The following is a 23,408-nucleotide window of genomic DNA, read 5'->3' as shown; positions in this document are numbered from 1 at the left end:
AGAATAAGGTCTTCAGCACACACAGCTGAATAGTCAGTTGAATAGAATATTTTATAACAATCCCTTCCTACCCGCCTTGTACGTATCACATGTCATTTTTTTCATAGCAATATCAATTATTCATCCTGTTCAGATCTGTGTATGAAGATTATCTGCTTTATCACTGTGAGCAGTGTGCAGATAACACAGTGAGTGTCCCGATGGCTGACTGCATCCATTTGTTTTCTATTCATTTCTGGGACAGGGGAATTGTAAAGCTGTGTGTAGGAAATGCAGCATTCGTCCTGCACAAACTTCTTTATCTTTATTTACCCTATTGTTGGCTACATTTATCAGTCCACTGGCAGCTAAGGGTCACATTTCCGTGAAGATAAATTTCATATTGGATCCACTGGGAGCTGATGTCAGTGCAAATCTGTGCCAGGACAGATTCAAAACGATGGCAGAGAGGAAGTTTCTGTATTTTATTTCTGTATTATATTGTCCTGTTTTCCTGATAATGGAGCCAGGGAAGACTTGGAAACAGGGTCTATTTTTCTGCTTCGCTCATCTCCCAACAATGGATAAATACACTGGGCACTCCCTGTTGGCCAGACTTTAGTCTGATTATCTGTGAGTGGTCCCGGGATGCTCGAGCACTGTGATTCTGCCTTCTTACCTGCATGCCCAGCTTTGCTCCTGCCCTGGGCTTTATTCAAGGTTTTGCTGCCAGTGAAGGTCAGGCTCGCTGTGTCGACAGCAGTGCTTCCTGTTCATTATCAGCCTGTTTGACATTGGATGTGTGTCCATTTTGTGTGTCCACTGGAAGCCAAATGTCATAGCTCAAAGATAACATTTTGCCCTTCTTTCCTCCCATTTCAAAATGAATTCAGGTTTTCTGTGTGAGTAAGCTCTGTTTAGAGTCTAGGGGGAATTCCAGAGTCAGGAATGTTCTGTTTATGAAGTAATCCTAGTAACGTGTGGAATTTTCATCGTGAGTTTTTTTTTTCTTGCAAAGTCTAAATGTTTAAGGAAAATGCAGGAAACTGGCAATTAGAATCAATTCCCTTCATAACAACAGCAGGATATCAGCTTTAAAATGTGTCTTTTAACTGGTGTAATGATTGCATTAATAGAAGTCTGGAGACTGCCCATGGAATACTTAACTCCACCTGGGGGTGAAGTGAGGTAGGGTTCTAACACATTAAGAAGCCAGAGTTCAAGGGCTGGTTCATATGGTTGTGTTTGGAATTCAGAACACAAATTCTGATTAAATCCGTGAAACAAAGAAAGATCTCAGGTTGGGCTCCACAATCTTTAACATTCAAAATGTATCTGCAGCAGTTATAAAATAAACAGTAAAAAGTATTATGGAGTAAGATAAAATAGATTCTTTAGCTACAAGACCATTTGGAAACAAATGTTCATTGTGTCAAAAACTGACTTTTTAACATCAATTTCTACTTTCACTTCTCCCCTTTTGTTCAATAAATTCAGCAACTGTTTGGTGAGTACCTATAATGTGCCATGCACTACTGTAGGTGCAGTGAACAAAACCGACAAAAATTCCTTCCCTTATTCAGCTGACAATCCAGTAGGAGAGACAGAGATGGTGGCGGAGGGAGGCGGGCAGAAAGAATCCAGTACAATTTGTAAGTGCTAAGAAGAAAATCAAAGAGAAAGAAGTGAGGAAATATCAAAAAGACAGGTTGGCAGTTTTAGATTTTAGCACTGAGAAAGCGAGGCCTTGAGGCACACCAGACTTCTTTAAACTCAAGTGAGAAAATGCTTGTTGGCTCCTATTTCTAAGGAAGGAGATGAAATCTGTGTGATTAGAGGGACCTAAGCTATGAAACATCCCAAGATGCAAAATATTTAAATTTACCTTCTGGGTGACAGCTAAGCACCTATTGTTCTCTTAGAGACAATAGTCAGGGCTGAAGCCTTGGAGAAAGGGGATATGTTTGTTCATCTCTTTCTTCTGTAGTCTAATTTATGCACAAAACAGCACCTAATTATGGTTGTGATGTATAATCCTTTAATTAATTTATATGCATGTATTGTTAATATACATATTTTATAATGTCTTTTATGGTACAGAAATTTGAAAGCTTTTATTATGAAATGTAATACACATACAAAAAGTAATGCTGTATAGCTCAGTGATTTATTCCAAAGCAAACACCCATGTAGCCATTTCCCAGGTCAAGAAACAGACAGCTGTCAACTCCTCTGGGTCCCTCAGAGTGCCCCTCCAAGGTAAGGTAGTCTTATGACTGGAAAATAACCACTTCCTTGCCCTTTTATTAAAAGAAAAAAATGATAAATAGACCCACAAGTACTCACCGTTATTCACTTTTAACAATTATCTATGACAGGCCAATCATGTTCCGTGTTACCCCCATTCCTTCCTCTCATCGCCCCTCCCCAGCTAAGTTATTTAATTAATTTATTTATTTTTCTTGAGATGTTATCTATATGAGGTAAAATGCACAGTTCCGTGAGCTTTAACAATTATTTATATATATATATATATATATAAAGTGGCATAAACACCAAAAATTACAAGTTTGATTTCCATCTATGCAAGTTTCCTTTAATAACTAGGAATTCAGAAAAACAATGTATTACTTCTGCTATGTACACGTGAAAATCCTGAAGCAGCTAGCTGGTAGCTATGAGGTCCCTGAAATATGCTTAGATTGATCTTTATAAACTCTTTCTAAATGCAGACTGTTATCAGCTACCCGACTCCTCTCCCCTGCTCCTCTCCCTCTTTTTCCTTCTGTCGGCAAAATAGTTTGTTATGGATTGGTGATAAAAATCAGTGTCCACTGAAAGACATGTCAAGACCACTGCCCTGTGAGGTCTTCAAAGCATACCAGGCCACATTATACCACAGTGTGAAGGGATGTGCCTGTCAGGGGTTCGCAGCCCATGTCCGCCAAATCCCTTCTTTTATTTCTCATGAGTGGAAAGGTTCTGCCTCAATCCAACCAGAAGGCTCTCCTCTTCAACTTTTTCTGGGTGACAGTGTGTATAGGGCTTGTAATGCATAGGCTCAGGAAGGTCAGGACTGCATGGACAGGAGGCCGAGTCTCTGGTTAATAACTCTGTGAGGTGATAACTTCAGTGATGAGGTCCTCCCCCGTACTCTAACTAGAATTTTGTTCTTTAACTTTGCATCCCTCCCTTTTTTGGCTTTCTCCCTTAAATAATGGGTGATGATGAGCCATGAACACATTCATCCCTTCTAGTCACAGGAAGCTAGTGGCTTTATTTCATATTCCTCGAGAGACCTTGTAACATAATTTGCATATTACCAACGCTCAACATCTATTTGTTAGTAAATAATGTTTACATATGAGTCAGAAAAATCTATGACTTCATGGTATAATTAAACTTCATGATATAATTATACTTAAACATTAGCTGCATATTTTGCATGTTCAACTATATTTTATTAATACATATTGTTGTCTTAGTTTAAACAATAACAACAAACAAATGTAAAACAAACGAACAAAAAAAACCTTGGAGTTTTCCAAGGTATCCTTAACACCTGATTATGTTTAAAATTTTTGTGGATTTTTCTTACCCTTTGGTTTCTTGATATGGCTTAGGTCAGCCAACCAGTGTCTATTCTATCCAGAGGCTTGTACAAAACCATTGCTGCAAGAAAGTAAAATATGGTTTTTGAAAGTGGTCTGTGTTACTCACAAGTAAGAGTGATATAATCTCCATTAGGAAATGACATTATAAAGCCAAAGATGCCATTGCATGTACAGGCAGGTTTCCAGGAGGCCTAAATATAACAGAAGACTGATGACAAACAATGCACAGCTCTAAAACTCTCTGAGTCTAAAATTTCCACACTGAGGTTTGGTGTTATGGTGTGCCTTTGTGTTAAATGTTCTTTTACAGCAGGAAAATAGACATAAAAGGCCCACCCATGGCAAACAGGGTTTAGATCAGCATTTCCAGGATTAGGAAATGCAGCTTTATGTGGCCCCTCCACATGGGTGCCAATTGGAGGCCTTCTCTCCAGTCTCCAGGGTGCATGAGAATCTCTAGGATCTTGTGAAAATACAAAAGTAGGTAAGGCCAAATATCAGTCTAGGGGTCACACTTTGAGTAGCAAAGAGTTATAGCAAATTACCTCCTAATGCTAGAATTTTTCAGGTAGTAGACTGGAGTGGGAGAGAGGAGGTTGGAGAAAGGGGGAGGTTTAGTTAGGGTAAAGGTAAATTGCTTTTTGTTTCCTGCAGTAACTCCTGAAGCCTTTCATGGGAAAGTGAATTCAAGGTATGGGATTCCTGTCTTTTAAGCACCGTCTCTGACATAAAGTGTCCCAAGAGAATTTTCAAAGACATGCCCAGAGTTTTGCTCTCTTGACTCTCATGGAAATTAACTATGGTCTCGCAAGTTTATGCTTTGAAAAAAGCATCTCTCTTTATTTTTGTGGGAACCTGCATCCCATAATAACAGTGGTTCTCAGTGGGAGCAACATGAAAGCAAATTAACCCTTTAAATTACAGGGAGCAATGGGCAATAAATTCACCTTGGTCTGAAGCTGCATCCCTTTCTCTTTTTCATGCTGTACAGAGCTCATTTTAAGGCAATGAAATGTCTGTTGGCAGGTGAAAGCCAGTGGGTTTTGCTTCTAAGAGACTTGAATCTCTCCGCATGGCTGTTATTGACCAAAATATGATATGGTCAGATGAAGGAATATAGAAGTGGCTCCTATCAATTAGGGGATAAAAGACTCACCATGCTAAGAAAAAATGAACTAACTCCTGTTGAGTCCTATTGTTATGGATCCTCTACATAATAGTATGTCATTTACATTTCACTCTATTCCTCTGAGGTAGGCACTATTCTTCCTTACTTTCTCAGTGAGAAAATTGAGATCTATTGAAGTTAAACCCATTGCTTATGGTTCTGCATTAATTAAATGGCTGAGCTGGGAAATGTGAACTCAGCTCTCTGTGATTCCTGAAATATTGAACTTTTTTCCCAGACTCTTAGACTGAGGTTGTCCTGCTAATTTGTAGACAGAGACACTCTTGTATGCTGTGCCTGGCAACCAGGCCCTCAACAATTAATTGTTGCATAAATGAACAAACACATTCATATCATTTAAATTCATAGACCCCAGCAAGAAGCCAAATTATTTTTAATGGTTGTTTCCCATATCATGCAGGGACATATATGACAAATAACTTGTGCATAGAGATCTGTGATCAAAGCAGATAGTGATAGATGTGGGTTAGACCCTCCTGTCCTCCTTAAAGTCTCAGCCAGTTGTTTTTCTGTATCTCTTTTGGAAGCTCAGAGGTGCTGATTCTCCCTAAAATCAGAGGCACCATGAAAGGAGTTAGACAAAATTCCCAGTATTGTCAGTTCTCAGGTGCCATGATATTTTAAAAGAGGAGCTTAGATAGGTTTCCTTGTAGCAAAAGAGAGAAAGAAGGGGACTGTGGGTGGAAGAAAAGCTGAACATAAGCACAGCACAGTGATTTGGGCTTCAGTTGTTGTTATTATGCATTCCATACGAGGGTCCCTGCCCTACCTGGACCCAACAGGAAAAAGCATTCAATAAAAAGCAGTCATGGCTCTATGTCCCAGAAGTATTAGAAAACAGCATGGAATGTGTCTTTTGCAAGGAGAACTGAGGTCACCATCCCTGCTTTTTTGATCCCAGTATAGACTACTCTCACTGGAATCTCTAATAACAGATGATGTTCCTGCTCCAGATGATAAAAGGAAATAAAACCCTTAGATGGATAGCTAGGAAAACACACACACACACACACACACACACACATTCTCTCTCTCTTATCCACACACCTGCCTGAACATACAACACGCAGAAAGAACAGAAAACAAGTGTGCATGCCACCAGCCTCATAGAGAGTGATGAATCAGAATTTTCAGGAAGTATTATGGTAATAAAGCTACAAAGAGAGATTCCAATATCCTCTTGTATTCAGCCATGTTTCTACACCACCAAAGAAAGTGGCTCAAAATGCTGGCAAGGAAATAACTGTCTTAAAAACATTGACACTATTTTCTAAAACAAGGAGCAGGGGTGTTTGAATTGTTCATCTGCGAAAATAAATCTCATGAGTTTTATTTATCTATTTTATTGCTTGGCACTTAGTAGTCCATCAATTTCCATCTGTGGCATTTAGAAAGAAGAGCTTGCTCTGAAAACCAAAGGACTGGGTCGGTAAGGGAAGAGCTAGTGCCATCATAAAAGAAAATCCCCACATATTGAAGATATATTCTATTGTCCTAGTAGCAGACCTATAAAAATCAATAGACCATGATGCTTCAGTGCAGTGGTAGAAATATCACTTGAAAATTCTTTGGTTTATTTTTTCTTCTCAGTGTGGGCATTTCAATCTCCCTCCTTCCTGTACTTTTCTACTCTCACCCACAGGAATATATTGTGGCTGTTTATTTTTTGTTAACATGGGTCTAGAAATGGTACTCTAGAAGCAAAAGCATCTGAGAACACATGGTTTCTAAGATCAATACCTATTGGTTATAGAATAATATTACTCAATGGCCACTTCTATGCCGTGGGGTGTCAGGCTGCCCACATGTAGAAACTGGAAGTTTTATAAATGTAAATGCTGGCTAAAGTATGAGAAAAGTAAATATTGGGCCTTGTTGGATAGCAGTGGATGTTATTATCCTTTTCTTTTCTCCCGATGGGCAGCACATCTTCTCTCCCCTCTTATCTAATTGGAGGGACTATCCTTGGGAGAGTCACTTCCTGTGGTCACTTTCTCAGGATTTTCAAGTGGTATTTCTTCCACTGCAATGGAACATTGTGGTCTGTTTATTTTGATAGGTCTGTCACTACAACAGTCAAAGAGATCTTCAATACTTTGAGATTTTCTTTTTTATGAAAGCTCTAGATCCTCCTTTATTGACCTAGTCCTTTGGTTTTCAGAACAAACATTTCTTGACTCTCCTTTCCTAAATCCCACAAAACAATTTCTTACAGAAATCTAGATTTTTGAATATGACTAAGAATAAGTACTTGGAAGAAGATCCTATTTTGCCTTAAATTCCCACTTTCAATGGAGAGAATACACTGAGGAGTGGCTATGAGGGGGATTCGCTTAGCTCTCTCCCCATAATCTCTTAAAGTTACCCCAGTTAAACAAAATCTAAGTAAGAATAGTGTGCTCAATGCAACTGCAGCTTCAAGTCACTGGAAACAAGAGTGTATTTGACTGTTGAGACAGTTAATTGGTTTTCGGTAAACAGCTCTGAGATGGGGCGCCTGCTACTCTGCCCTACTCCTGGAAGCACAGAGGATCTCAGTGGATGAAAGGATGAGCCTCAAGTAAACGAGCTAGAGCCAAAAGAGTGGAGACAAATGGAAGCTGACATGAGCTAGAGGAGCAAGGACCAGAGAGCTCATCTTGACCTTAAGAAAGTGAGAAAATTCTCAACGACACCAAAACTGTAATCCAGAAACAGCCTGAAAAACGCATCTGGAATTTTATTCAAATTAAAACGGTTAATGGTATATCATAATTTTCTACCTTAGCTTATTATTACCAAAGCCCTAATGCCCAAGTGAGGCTGGTAGGAGATTTGATAAAGAAACATCAAGAAAAAATTATATATGGTATTTCAGTGGAATATGGTGAGGAGCATAGGCAAAAACATCAAGTTAAAGGAGGAAGGTCAGTTATGACATATTCTACATTTTCTTTGATGTAATACATTTGCAGTATAACTTTATATTTTTAAATATATTATAAACACAATTTCTTCTATAAAAGGTTTTTAAGTTTTATTTTTCAAACAAGCACAAATAAATTACTTTGTATCAAACATGAAGGAACCCAAACTACTGCTATCATCTTTGAGTATCATCTATGGTAAAGCTTTCTGAAAGACAGAGCAGGTGGGCTGCTAAGTTAGAACCCTACATCAGATAGACCCCCATCGAAATGTCATCATAGAGCTACAGTATCAAAAATATCAGGAGAAGCATTAATTAATTTTAAATCTACTTTCAAAACTTAAGTGCTTTAGAAAATTTACTAATTCTCTAATTTTTAAATAATTCTTTCAAGTAAATAGATAAAAAATATTTTCATAGCTAATTGAAATTTAAGTGTCTCCTAAGAGAAAATAATACTGTATTATATAACTCCTTTGGTTTCCTAGAACACTTTCACTTATATTGTTTCATTTGTTCTTCAGAATTATGCTGTGGGGTGAGAGAGAGAGAAAGAGAGAGAGAGAGAGAGAACAAGAAAGAGAGAGAGAAAAAAAAAGAGAGAGAGAAAAAGAGAGAGCGAGAGAGAGAGGGCCTACTTTTGAGAAATGTTATTTCATTTCTTCTGATGTTTCCAAATCATTTTTTTCTCACGATGGATGATAAGTCTTTATACATGAGATATAACATAAGAAGAGATCACTGGGCCCAGTGGTTCTCAAAACTTGACTGTACATTGAAATCAACTCTTCCAAAAATATGGTGTCTACGCTTTATCCCCAGAGATTGTGACTTATTGGTCTAGATGGGGCATAGGCTGGATGTGGCATAGATTTTTTTTTTTAGAGATCTTTAGGTAATTCTAATATGAACAAACTCAGGAGCCATCAACCTAGGTCTTTGGATCTCATTTTCCTCACATGTAAAGTGGATGTGTGGGTGGAGCTGAAAATGCTTGAAGGTGTAGAGTAATAATGACAGCATTTTCTGAGGCATTTTCTGGGGAATGCCGGTCTTCTCTGATTCTTGTGAAAAATAAAAATGATTCTGTGATAAAATCACCTTGGGAAACAATGTATAAACCACATTGGTTAAATGAATAATAATTGTCTTAATGAATGAACTAATCAATCTATCAACCCAGAATCAAGAGTGCTGGTACAAGTTCTACTTTCACAACCCACTAGCTATGAGTCACCAGACATCACTTACCTCACCAGGGTTCAGTTTTCTCATCTGTAAATAAAATGGTTGACCAGATCTCCAGTGAGATGTCTTACACTTCTAACATTCTATAACACCATGACCAGAAGATCTCTGAGAGTCCTTTTATTTTAGAATTTCATGAATCGAAGTGAACCAATGATCTTATCTAACTCTCTCAAGACTACAGAATTGAAGGAGGCTGCTTAATTGGTCTAATTTCATAGTGAATCATCATTAGGCCCCCTAGGCAATGTAGCTGCAGACTGTGATTCTTCTCTCTAGTGGTTAAGACTCATTTTATTCTTAAAAGCTTTTTAAAATATTATCTTCCTTATTGTTGCAAATAAAGGCAGCTGAGCCTCAGACAGGCTGATTCATAGTTACTATTTCTCAAGCTCATAACTACAGACGACAATCGACACAGGCCTTCCTTTGCCTTTAGCTTTCTTTCTGCCAGCAGGCTGTCTGGACTTTGCCTGGGCCGTCTCTGGGCATTAATGAATGCTGCATTCACTCCACTGGAAATCTGAAGTGACTAACGGGTAGACTATTTGAGCCGCCTGCAATTGCTTTCAATGTCTTCTTATGGCATCTATCCCCTTTCCCTTGTTTAGCATGGAAATAGGAACAGCACATAAAATGTAGTGAGGCCAGTAGGAATTTAGTGACATGGAAGAGAGAAAGTACAAAAATCTGGTTGGTACTATATGCCATCTATGTATTGATGAGTTACCAGAGAACAGTTTAGATAAGTAGATAAGAAACTGTACTTATCTAATCAGGTCTTGCAAAGCATCAAAATACTTGTAAGTTAATAAGTTATTTTTTAGAATAAAGAATTGTCTTTGATGCTTTGGATCAGCAATTGGCAAATTGTGGCTCCTTGGCTAAATTCTGCCCACATCTTTATTTTTGTAAATAAAGTTTTATTTGAACGCAGCCACAGTGATACAGCTGGTTTTGCTCTAAAGTGGCAGAATTGAGTGGTTGAAACAGAGATCACATGAACTGCAGAGCCTAAAATATTTCTCTGACTGATCCCTGTTTTAAATTTATACATGTTGTTTGATATGAACATGTTTTTTCATTCACTCATTCCTTCCTTCCTTTAATCAATCAGTTTGTAGATATTTAATAATTGAAGCAATGAAATAACTACTACAAGGAATATAAAGAAGTATAAAATAATTTCCTGTCCTTTCAAAACATACCCGACATCAATGGTCGTCTTGTCACAATTATTTATGTACAAAATCTTTTAGAAGCTCACCCTGGCATACACTCATATACATGGCCTTCAGGAGAAAAAAAAAAAGCATACACACAACCTGATCAAGTGTTCCATTTTCTTAAGTCAATCAGATAGAATATATATAAATTATAAACTCATGCAATCTAAAGTTAAAGGGGAAGATCATTCTAGTCTATATTTTCTTGCGAATGTCACAAAATCAGAGCTGGTGATAAATCTAAGTTTTATAATATGTAGGAATCCTGCTATTATGCGATTATTATAATATATACATATATATACACATATAAACAACCTATAATACATAAATATTTGTGGTATATTTTTATGTTTCAACATGCTAGATTATTTTGCAATTTCTCTCTCTCAGGAAAACTGTTGCCAGAATACGATTTATCCTTTTGTAGTTTTGGCATGGACAAAACAAGTAAATACAAGAGCAGTTTTGTCTGAGATTTTCTCATTTGAAGGAGAGGAGATTCTAATAGGGACTTAGTTTTAAAATAGTATTAAAATATATCCTAATTCAACTAACTCAATCCCATGTACTTTTATCCTGAAGTTGTATGGTATATTAGAATCAGTGGTGGGATTGATTTTGATTTTGAAGCTAACATTTTTTTCCTAAATCAACAGCATATCTGACACCTAAATGTGTGAAAAACAGAAGCCAGAACAAATTCAGAATTAAATATGAATTGCTGACAGTTATAGACTGGTTTAAGTAATGCTGTTTTCTACGGGTCATTCCCAAAGAATATTTAAGTGTGTTCACAGAGCGTGTAATTTCATTAACAACTAACAGTGTATGACTTCTTTGTCTCAGTACAATAAACCAAATAATAATAATAATAATAATAATAATAATAATAATAATAATAATTCTATCTCTGGGACACTGCTTCTCTACTGTTGAGATCTAAAACTCTCAAGCTGGTGTCTCATTACTCACTTTCTGAGAACCAACCCTTTCGCTTTTCTAAGTCATTCCATATTAGGATTTCATGAACTAGTAGATCAGATTACTGCTGCTATGGAAAACTGCTGGAAAGTGCAAATTAAAGTGCTAGAATTTTAATGCCATATTTCAATGGAGTGAGTGCATGGCAGAGGAAGATTAATTAGATTTAAGATAGGAGAGTCCAATTTAATTTTGCCCCATTACTCCACATGCCTGGAAATTATGCTAAGTGTGTGGGATTCTTCCCCCGAGGAGCATTGCACCAGAGCCTCCTCCCACCCTGTCAAGTACTGGGGGATATACACAGTTCTCTCTCTGCTCAGTCTGTTCCGTGCCCTCAGGGGTCTGTTTGTGCCAGAACTGCTCAGAAATCCAGTGGGAGTTCTTTTCTGACACTAAATTTGCAAGATGAGAAATGGGCCACTATGGGTAAGATACACTGGCATGAAAATTCTCACAGAGGTTTAGGCTCCAATTCTGTGTCAGGAGGGAAAAGCAGGGGGAAGCATATGGTTACACTTCAACCATTTGCAAGTAGATTCTTGTCTCTGCAAATTAACCCATATTAACCAAATAAGGACTTCCAGGGCTGAATCAGGAAATGTTCCAGACAAGGCACTTGGCCAGGAATGCACCTTGCTCTTTTACCCCTCAGGAGTGTCACGTTTATTAGCCCTTGAAAAATAGCCCTCCTTTTACCTATTGGAATTCCTTTAAGCCCCAACTCCAACTCATTAGTCCCTCCCTAGTTCTTTTGTTTTTATCCTCTAAATTTTTAGAGCATATAGTGTGTTCCGCAGAACTTGGCAGTGAAACTCCACAACTTTCCACCTTGCCACGCACAGACTTTGAAAGATAGAAACAAAACTATGCTAGGGCAGAGTCTTATCAGTTCTGCCTACCGCCAACAGAGGGCGTGAGCAGTTGGAAAAGTGATCTTAGGAACCAACCACTTCATATTTCCTGGGCAATCTTCTCAGAAAACGACATGTCCTTAGACTGTCTCTCATTATAAAGCACAAGCTTTTGAAAACTAGAAGCAGTTTTCAATATCTTGATTGTATCATGATCTGTCATGTCAGTTCTGGTATCTTTTTCCTTCCAGTGACCCTAAATCTTTACAGATAACTCTAGTGCCGGGTCTCACCCACAGGCCCAGTTCCTGAACTAGTCTGGAGAACCCTGGAAACACCACGTTTCCTTGAATCTAAGATGTCAGAAATTTTAAGACAGACCATCAGTTTAGTTATAACAAAAAAGAACAGTTCATTAAGTGTGCTCATTGATTACAAAATGCATTGCAATTTCAAAAACACTGTGGTTTAAAAAACAATGGTCAATATAGAAATAGTAAATAAAGTACACCAGAAGTATCAGCCCCAAATCCTGTGGAACTTGGAACTGAGTTGGATTTCTTCTCATTTTCTCTCTGAACACTGGCCTGATTTACTGGGATGTTGAGCCTTGTCAGTTTATCCTAATCTGATCTTGCCTTTTTTCTCTAATAGCCCTGTGTTTTCCTCTCATATGATCAAGGGAACTTATGCACAAGGCTAAAGCTCCCCAAATAACTGCCTGTTTCCTAAGGGTATTCAAACCTCAATTCATCAATACCAAGGTCGGTCTCTTCTGTAGGAACTTGAGGTTTTCATAATTATCTGCATCAATAGTTCTCAACTCTGAGCTGCACATAAAAGTGATGGAAAGAACTTATGAAAAATATAACTGCCTAAACTCCATTCCCCAGATTCTGATATTTTTCTAGATTGAAGCCCATGATTCATGTTGATTTTCTTTATTAAATATGTCAGACAATTCTACATACAACATGATGCCTTTCTTTGAATGATATTTGTGTATAAGGCACAATGCATATAAAACTTACATCCTTGGAGCTGACCTCGGTAAACTGATGCAAGGACATAAAAAAAACACTGCAAGGGATAAATATCAAATGAGTCAAAGAATATTTCTCTTGTCTTTAAAATATTCCAATTCTATAGACAACAAATACCATATCTGTAATTTCAATATTTTGTATCTAATTCTTTCATAGTAGATTGAGGGATTCAAATCTCTTCTTCTATATCTTTAGACAGAAATTTTAGTACATGTCAGAATTTTGTTTAAAGTTATTTAGCTGTATTAGTTCATGTTCATTGAGTAATTGCCATATGTCAAGGACTTTTCATATATCTTGACTTAAGGGCACATTATTAACAACTCATTTCACTTAGAATTTTCTTTAAAAAATCAATTGATAAAGGAATATGAATCAAGAACTTATAAAGTATTACAGAATTATTTGATATTAACATATCTATTCCAACTATTCTTTGGTTCATACTCATATAATATGCATTTTTTCATCCTTTTATTTTCATCTTTTATATATTTAGGACCACATAGGATATACACTGTACAACTTTAGGGGACACCATCTTCATAAACTATGATGTGAATGCCCCTCATCCAGGAATTATGCTATGCACCAGATTTCATTGGCATTTTTCTTAATCCAAACTAATATTTTTACTTTTAACTCTTCAATTTACATTAAATAATTACTAATATACTCACGTTTAAAATATACCATCTTGTATTTTATTTTTCCTACCTATTCTGCTTCATTTCCTTCTATGTTTGTAAATTTTCATTGTTTATTCTAAAATTTTCTTATATTAATTTGGTAATGATACTCTAGAAATAAAAACATTACTATTCATCACAGCATAAAATTAATCAATACTTCTAAAACTTCCTAAAAAATAACGGTCCTTAAAACATCAAAACGTCCTTGATCCCATTCCAAGTTTATCAGTCAATGTTATTTTGTATGTATTTTAATCTATTTTAATCTCTAATACTTTATTGTTATGTCTGATTATTGGTATTTTGTGTATTTTGTCAGATTTACCCACATGTTCACTATGTTCTCTGCTCTTCATTCCTTGTGCACTTTGGATCTTCTCTCTGGGTTCAGCTTGCTTCTACCTCAAGATCATTCTTTAGTATTTCCTTTAGTGTGGGTTTGCTGATGGCAAATGTTCTGTTTTGTTTAAAAACAATTTTAATTTCTTCATGTAGAAGGTATGTTTTACTGGGTATAGATTTTCATTTTAACAGTTCCCTTCTTTAGCACATTAAAGACATTATTCCATTGTTATTGACTTCCATTGTGCTTGTGAAGTCAGCTGTCAGCTTGTTCCTTAAAGATAATCTTTTTTTCTATTGTATGTTTTCAAAATTTTTCGTTCTTTCTTTTTTTCTTTTGAAGTTCTGAAATTTCACTATGGCATGATTAGACTTAAATGCCTTTTTATGTACCTTGCTAGAGATTTTCCAAATCTCTAAATTTGACTTTCATCAGCTCTGAAAAATCCTGTAATTATCTCTTAGATTATAGCTAATCTGCATTTAAACTCATACTTTAAACTTTTATTATATCCTTTCAATTCTATAAATGTTACTTTAAAAATATGCTAGATCATGCCTTAAAATTTTCTATTTCTTGCATATTTTCAAACTTGGCTTTTATTTCTTTAAACCTAGCAAACATAATTATAATTATTTTATAATCTGTATCTAATAACTTCAATAACTGACATTTTGGAATTATTTCTTTTTCTTTGTCTCTCTTTTTCTTTATTATTTTTATTTTAATTTTCTGTTGGTTCTTGCTCTCAATTCCTTGTTTCTCTGGGTTCTTAGAAATCTCTGACTTTGTGTTTCTTATTTTACTTGGAAATTATTTTTGCAAAAGTATTTGAGGTCTATGAAAATGGCATCTTTCTCTAGTAAGGATTTTCATGTCTTCTTCCGTCTGCTTATTGTTTTTATCAAGTTTCATAATACTTCAACTAACTTAACTGCAAGAGCCATCTTATTTTTGCTTTACCTTTTTCTGATGCTACACTCCTTGGATTCCCAACTAAAACTGATGATTCCACAGTCTAAGAAGGCTCTGAGTTTGATTTCTGTTCTTTCTTTTCTTACAAGGTTAAAATTCTCAAAACCAAAGTTTACAATTGTCAGTTTTGGCAATTACATTCAGGACAAAAATCAAACTTTGTTTCTTGCCTGTCTCTCAGTTTGCATTTTTCCCTACAATTTTGACCTGGTGAATTTTTAATATTTTATTAATTCTTTGAAATTTTATAAAAATTTAAAAAATATTTTATTCATAATTTTATTGTTTTCAGCAAAAGGATTGATATAAATAACCTAATCTGCTATTATAATAAATAGAAGTACTACTATTAAGCTCTTTATAAATTAACAGTAGTAATCCTTTGTCTTTTTTGCCATAAATATTTTTGCAGGTAGCTTTTTATCCATTTTTTCTTTTATAATTGTTCAGAAGTGGAATAGATTGCTTCATGAGTGGATTAACTATGAAGCGCATAACATAATCACTCACTGACTGATAAGCTCTCAGAGAGATTATAAAAACAATTCCTATAATAAGCAAAAGATTGAACTAAATAACATCTGAAGTATTGTCTAAATCAAATTTAGGTGGGGGTTCTTTTTTCTTCTTTAAAAATTATTTTCAATTAATTGTGTTTTCTTGTATACATTCTGAAAAAGAATCCATCTATTACTCCTCTGTTTATTCAATATCTGTATTTGATTGTATTTATTTTCTATTTTGTCTTATTTAAGTATTTGTCTTATTTAAATAACCCAGACCAAAGTTAGAAAGTGGTAGAACCTGAAGTTTTGTCTCAAAAATGTCCTACTCCAGAAAATTTATTTGTAACTACTGCACTATATGAAATTGTCAAAAGCGGTTAACAATTTACAAATATTTTCAAGATAATTAAAAAGAAACAGTGAAAAGACAGTAAGCAATTAACAGTTGGAGAAAACCAGCCCTCTTTGTCAATAAGATGAGAATCATTTCATCCTTGCAGTCAATATTCTATTCTGTATGTGTGTGTGTCTGCATTTCTGTGTGTACGTGATGGTGACATTTTATCTCTTTTCTTTTAACAATTTTTCTTCGGAAAATTATATATCCTCATTCCCTCATCCTCCCCGTGCTGTGAAAATAGCCAAGCAGGAAGACCTGATGCCCCTCCCTGGCTGCTGCAGCCCAATTTCCTCTCCCTTCCTGTCTTGCATATGACGTTTTTTAGTGCAGTTCCAGCACTTCAGCATGTTCTAACCTTGACAGCACTGACGTCAAGAATTGAGACAGTATGCTGTGCCAGGCCCAAGAAGGCTGGCTTTGGCTACCAGTACTTCCTCTAGAAGCTGGCCTCTTTCTGGCTTAGGCATTCTTTCTCATTCCTGGCTTCATTCTTTCTTGCCAGCAGACTACCAATTTCTGGATTTGGGTGTAGGATAGGAAGACTTAATGGGAGGGAAAAAGGTATTGCTCAAATTCCGGTAGTATGCATTGTTTTTAACCATATTGCATATTCATTTCATTTTCCTTCTTTCATCTTTATGAAAAACTCAAAAACATTATAAAGTGCCTGTAGGGAGAGTGATATTATTTATCATTATTAGTTCTGCTTTTCTTTCTCCTACAAAACCCAATGCAACACCAACTGCACAATCTCATAAAACTATAGAAGTCAGACTTGGTAGTAATTTCCTTAGAGTGAATCTAATTCAACCTCTCTCTTGATAAATAAGAAAAATCTAGCCCAGAGAAAATAAACAACTTTGCCAAGGTCACATGATTTCCTATGACAAAACAGATGTGAGAATCTAGCTCTCCAGACTATAGGCTCAACAGGTGTTTTGTTATAGGTTTGAAACTTGAAGGATTAAGCTCATAAAGGGTTGGTTGCAGGCCCTGAAGTACTGTCTCCATACCATGGTGACCATAGATGAATGTACTTTATTGGGTAAGCCATGGTGGTTTTTCTTAAGTCTCCATATCCAGACTCTGAAGTGGGTAACTGGAAAAGTGATGCCTTTGTGTCCCTCTTCCCACTTCAGTATGGTCTAGAAAAATTAAATTCCCTCAATATTGTTCAAATGTTTCCTGCTCAGGGAAGTCTTGCCTCAATATCCTTATGAAGCAGCAATGTTCCTCTCCTACCCAGCCCTTTCTCCCCTAACACTCAATAATTGGCTTCTACAGCTTAGTTTTTCTCCATAGCACCATATACCACCTGATAAGTCACAGATTTGTTTATTTTTTGTTTTTGTTTTTTTCCTCTTGAATATTAGAAAGAACCCCAAATGGAGAAGACACTAGTGAAGAACTGAGAAAATTTCCCTACAAATACTAAGGTGTTGATTTAAAATAGAAAAATAAAACAAAAAGTTCTGATGGGAAGTGGATAGGTGTGGGGAAAGAACGAATGAAGATAAAGCAAAAGGGGGGAATAAAAAATTAGATAAGGTAAAAGAAGCTATCACACTGGCTCACTAACAACGTTTTGAATGTGGGACCAAAGAACTGATACCTAGAAACAGAACATTAAACATTCTACTTAGTAGCAGAAGGCAACTGCATCAGCTATTTATTGTTATAATCATGCTGCATAACAAAACACCCTGAACACAACTTCGAAACAATGAAATTTCTTAAGGCTGAGTTCAGATAGACACATTCACACTTCTGGAGGTCAGTTAGGTGTTGGCTGATTTAGGATGGCTTCTGCTAGGGCAACTGGGATGACATGGTTCTGTCTCTCATGTCTTGACCTCCAGCAGGCTATTCAAGGCATGTTGTCATAGCTGTGACAGAGGAACATTGAGCAAGTGAAAACACACAAGATAACTCAGAGTTTAGACAGAACCAGCACAGTATAACCTCCACTATTTTTCTAGGCAAGTCACAGAGAATAGAAAATAGACTTTTTCTCTTGATGGGAGAGAATTCAGACAATGTGGATAGAGGAAGGAGTAAAAAATTGGGTTATACTTGCAATCTACCACAGCAACCATGGAAGTCTTGTGGTAAAGAGCGGGAGAATCTCCAAGTCTCTACAGTGCCTCTCTTGGAAGATTAGACTGCTCTCCATGGGACCTGGATTTTTGGAAATTCTGTTTCCACATGCTCATATGCACCTATCTGTGTGCCATTATATATATATAGTAACTTGGTCTATTTTGGCACCATCACAGGAGATACATATGGTGAAGAGCACTCCATCATCTCTCTACATCAGTCTTCAAAACTCTGCTGGGTTCTAAAATCATTTGCTTTCCTATTTGGCTTCCTCCCCCAACTAAAAGAAGTCTATCAATTCATTAAAGAGACTGTGACTGTGTTGGCCCAGAATTCCAGATGTGCTCTCAAAATTTTAAAGGCATACCCAATCATTCTCTCTCCCAAATGAAGTGGCTGGCACCAGAGCACATCCAGTAGCCCTTGTATATCCCTCTGGCTTCCTTATAATCAGGTCAAAACCCAAATAGTCCCTACCATCCAGCCACCAGCACCCCATAGTAGCCCTCAGTTTGGCACAGAGCTCATCATTATTTAGAGAGAGGAAAAACCTCCTGTGGGCACCTCCATCTGCTCTCTGAAAGTGTATTATTCTAGGTGCAAAATAAAATCTAAAAAAAACCCAAAGGCTTGCTCATCCCCTATGAGTCTAGAGGGGAATTCCAATCACACAGAGAACACTCTGTCCCTTCCTCCTACCTCTTCCATTCAACAGAGGAGAAGGAACTAGCCTTGGGGAGGAAATTGTTTTCCTGTTCCACTGTCTGTAAGCATATTTTCCAGATCAGTCCTGACTTTTCAATCTCAGAAAGCCTCCACGTACAAATGAGGCCCTGTGTTGGACCAGACTCACAATGTACTTCCTACTTCTCACAGGTAAAATGTTTATCAGCCTGAAGGGAAATGGCAAATGCACAGGGCAGCAGAGAGAACATACACAGTGTTGGCTGATAAGCAGAGCTTTGCTCATGGCAGCTTGGGGGGTGAGTGGTTATTTTCCATGGGCTGTTATCAACAGGAAATCTAACTGCAGTTAATGCAGCGGGAGATTTTGGCTAGTCTCTTGAAATAAACTTTTGAGAGCCCTTAAGATAACTGTCGCTCACTTTCCAGACTCATTAATCATTGACAAGCTGAAGCTATCCAGTTAGGCGGAAATGAAGAGGGGGCCGTCAAATGTCAAACAAATCACACTCTTGAGCTGGCACCAAACTCAAGAAACTCCAGTGAGAGAAAATGTAAGCTAATGTGCCAAATTAAATCCTAGCACTGTGATTGTGTGTATATGTAAGAGGGAGGGGAGTGAAGGGCAGGAGGGGAATTGAGGCCTAAACATCTGAGATCAAAAACTTGAAACCTTAACTCTTAATTCTCTCCCCCTTATTCCCATCTCCAATGAGAATATGTTACCCTAACGGGGAAATAGAGAGAAAAGGTGGGGGTAATCCAAAAAGAGGTACAACTATAGAGTCCCATGTTTGTGACTTTCTTAGAGACCAAGGTAGATCTTGAAAGAATTGAATTTTTCCCCATTAACTTTTATGAAGCCTGACTTGGCTGTAATGTTTCTTAAATGCCAGCCAGTTTCAAGCCAGGATTTTCCAAGTGGATCTAATTGCCCACTTTATCAAGGCACTATCAAGTAAATGGCGTTCCACCTCCTCTGGGCCCGCCTAAGGTTGACACCTGGGACTTGTCAAGCAATGGATCACAGAACCAGAGTAGGGGCCCCTTGCGCCGCATTCCTCTATGAGGGTGACAGTAAATTATGACATCTGCCAGGAAGATCAGAACACGGCTGTGCTACCGGATGCACCTAAGCTACACAACCAGGAAGGCTTTTAGAATGTGATTGGAGATGTGTCTGAGAGCTCTTAAAGGGACAAAAAGGCTTTTTTCCCAGCAACAGTGGAGCAGAGATGAACCTGGACATTTGCTTTTCTCTTTGATGACGTATAATGATCTATCTTTATGTTTCGGTGATAAATGTCATCTGACAATTATAGAAGTGCTCCAGAGTTTAAACTGTGCTTATATCCATCCTCTCAAGACCTTCAAAGCCACTCAAAGGAACTGTCATCATTATGCCTATAATCTAGGGTAAAGAAACCGAGATGGAGCCAAGTCAGGTGATTTGGCATGGGTCAAAACCAAAGTGATAGAAAGTGCTTTAGGCCAACCCTAAACCTCTCAAAACATGTATTTTTCACTTATCAAAGGTCTTCTCTACTTTTTTCCTTTTCAAAAGTGTTTCTACTGATTGTAACTTTGAGATTGTGGGTTATGCTTTTGTACATGTATGTGTTTTAGTCTAAATCTTTACAGAACTGACAGAAACTCAATACCAAAAAACAAAATAAAACACCAAAACCAAGAGGGAAAAATAATCCTCTATTATTAATCAAAGTAGATTTTTTAAAGGAGCTAATGAGAAAAAGGAAGGAAGGAAGGAAGGAAGAGAAAAAGAGAGAGAGAGAGAAAGAAAGAAAGAAGAAAGAGAAAGAGAGAGAGAGAGAAGAAAGGAAAGAAAGAGAAAAAGAAAGAAAGAGAAAGAGAGAAAGAGAGAAGAAAGAAAGAAAGAAAGAAAGAAAGAGAAAAGAAAGAAAGAAAGAAAGAAAGAGAAAGAAAGAAAGAGAAAAGAAAGAAAGAGAAAGAAAGAAAGAGAAAGAAAGAAAGGAAGAAAGAAAGAGAAAGGAAAGAAAGGAAGATAAGTGACTGGCAGTGTGAAAAGACAATCATTTACTGAAGCTTTCCATTGAATAAGCTGGACTTTCAGACAAACTCTATACAAGATGTGAAGGATAAAGGTCTAACTTGATTTAGTTTGAGACTGGGGAAGTTCTTTGAGTCTGGTATCAAAAAGACTAAAGTAGGCAGCAAAGCCAAGAATCTAAGTCTGAGATCATATGGGGCTCAATGTATGAAACAGTTCTCATTTTAGTGAATTTTCACAAGGAAAATTCTCAGCCTTTGTGCTTACAAAGATTAAAGGAGGTGGTTTTGTAGGTGTAGGTGCCATAAATGCTGATCTAACATGGTGACAATACAAATCGTCCATTAAATAACTGAGGCTCAACATTCAAGAGTACATCTCAGCACGCCCACTCGTAAATGCCAGAAAAACAGGCTTTTGACTTACTAGTGCTACACAGAAAATTGATGGTGTGAAGAGATCAAGATTTGGTATGATTCTCAACATGATGACTTATTTTTTGATGACCCTGAGTAAGTCATTTAACTTCTCTGTGCTTGATTTTTCTCATCTTAAAATGTGAATAAGAATATTTAATTTGGGGGTCTGTACTGAGGATTAAGTGAAAAGCTAGATATGAGAACATTCTGTAAACTCTAAAATGCCATTATTTTAATCTGAAGACAACCTAGTATTTATTGAATATTGTGTCATACCTTTACAGATTAAAAAAGAAAATGGCAGCATCGACTTTATTTTACATTCAGCAGCTATTTATTGGGTATTTAGTATATGCAAGATACTCTGCTAACAACACTCTCTAAATAAAATGAGACAGGGTCATGATCATTGCAAGGTTGAATTGGTCAAGATCAAAACTACCATATATATGCGTGAGTGTGTCTGTATTCCTTTCTTTCATTTACTGAATAAATGAGTAGTCACTGCCTTAACAAATTTCAGAATGGCTGATATGTGTGTATGTGTGTGTGTACACATATGCATGTATGTGTGTGTGCACACATGCATGTGCATTTGTGCATATACACCCAAATAAGTAGATTATATTACATTGTCATACATATTGTGACAAAATAATTTTATGAGCCTATTTAATGATAAAATTTTTTGGGAGATTCCAGAAACTTTAATATATGCCTGTAATATATGGTTCTACACCTGGAACTCTTTATATATAAATGCCAAGTTTTTCATAATAATAGTTCAACATATAATGGCTTGGATAATGTTTTTCCTCACTGTAGCTTTTGGCAGTATTGGAGGTAAGTAAATAGATGGATACACTTAGCGTAATTGACCAGCAAATGGAAAAGCTGACAAGTCATTGTAAGCAGGCATGACTCGTAGAATGAGGTTGGTTCACCACAATTAGAAGCAGTAAGAATTCTAGAAAAAAATATGAATGGATGTGGCATCTTCTAGCCTTCCCTGCGTCACAGTCAATATTTCAAAACACTAATAAAATACCACCTATGCTCAAGTGCCCGGTGGGTAAATTAAAATAAAGAGACTTTTAAAAGTGATTTCTTGCTTTTCGTAAGTCTCAAGTTGCAACCTTGAGGTTAAAAACTGAAACCTCTTTTTCTCTCTTCTTTTCAAAAAAGTTATCACTGCTTCTGACATATGCAAAAATTACACAACCAATACTGACAGTTTGTGTAGATCAAATAGAAGATAAATATAAATATATTTAATAAGCAATATGTTTTATACTCTATTGTAAATATTCATTTGAAATTCTACTACAGAAATACTTGCCTGGGATCTTAGTTAAGGTACACCATGGCAGTTATTTTCATGTTAAAGCATGGGCGCCCCTAAAAGATCCTGAGAATCCTGTCATTGAGGAGCCTGGAATTTCACTGAACACATTCCACCCCAGTCCACAGCTGGTGATGTCCTTTATTACAGTTGTTAACACGTCACGAAAAACACAATAACATGTCCGGAATGGACTCTTCAGTTTTTCAAGTGGTTTAAAAAACATCGTCTTTTGATTCTTTTATGAGGGTTCCATAATTTCTTGGGGTTTTCCAGCTGTTTTTTGATCACTGACCCTGCCAGACTCTCTTCCCAGACAGAAACTGGGACACTTGATGGTGGTTGTGGTAAATTAATAAGGAGAAAAAATAAACAGAAGGCCCTTTCCCATGTTTTTTTTTCCTTTGCAAATCTGTTCACTGTACAGTTAATTTGGAGCTTGCAATGCAGGAACCGTGTCTGGCTCTTCTAATTCATCATTCTCTTCTCATGTTATTCCTTCCTTAGAGAGCCACAAGTAGAACTCGCAGAAGGCAAGTGAATGGATGGTCTTCTCTCCAAGTTCCCACATTCTTCTGGGACATCTGGGTAGCTAGCTAGATGCAAAGGAAAAGCAAAACTTTATAGGATCTCTACCATCCAGTTCCATAAGGTTAATATCATCTAAATTAGCAGTGGACAAATGTTTTCTGTAAATAGCCAGATAGTAAATGTTTTTGGCTTTACAGGCCATATGGTCTCTGTCACAACTATTCAACTTTGCCATTATAGCATGAAAGTAGCCATAGATAATACATAAATGAATGAACGTGGCTGAGTTCCAATAAAGATTTATTTATGGACAGTAAAGTTTGAGTTTTATATAATTTC

At 36.8% G+C, this 23,408-nt stretch overlaps 1 long non-coding RNA gene across 1 annotated transcript; it reads right to left on the bottom strand.

The window, feature by feature from the left end:
* Nucleotides 1–2,147: 2,147 nt before the first annotated feature.
* On the bottom strand, nt 2,148–9,009 carry LOC111745981. The gene is made up of 4 exons (XR_002782869.1): nt 8,942–9,009; nt 8,650–8,754; nt 3,578–3,651; nt 2,148–2,279 (listed from the first exon to the last, which is right to left on the bottom strand). It is a non-coding gene; the product is annotated as an uncharacterized LOC111745981 (long non-coding RNA).
* Between the last annotated feature and the right edge of the window lie 14,399 nt (nt 9,010–23,408).

This window comes from Pteropus vampyrus, unplaced genomic scaffold (assembly GCF_000151845.1).
Source record: "Pteropus vampyrus isolate Shadow unplaced genomic scaffold, Pvam_2.0 Scaffold7, whole genome shotgun sequence".
In the NCBI taxonomy this organism is placed as follows: Eukaryota; Metazoa; Chordata; class Mammalia; order Chiroptera; family Pteropodidae; genus Pteropus; species Pteropus vampyrus.
Note: the sequence above shows the minus strand (reverse complement) of the source record. Positions and strands in the feature narration are given on the sequence as shown.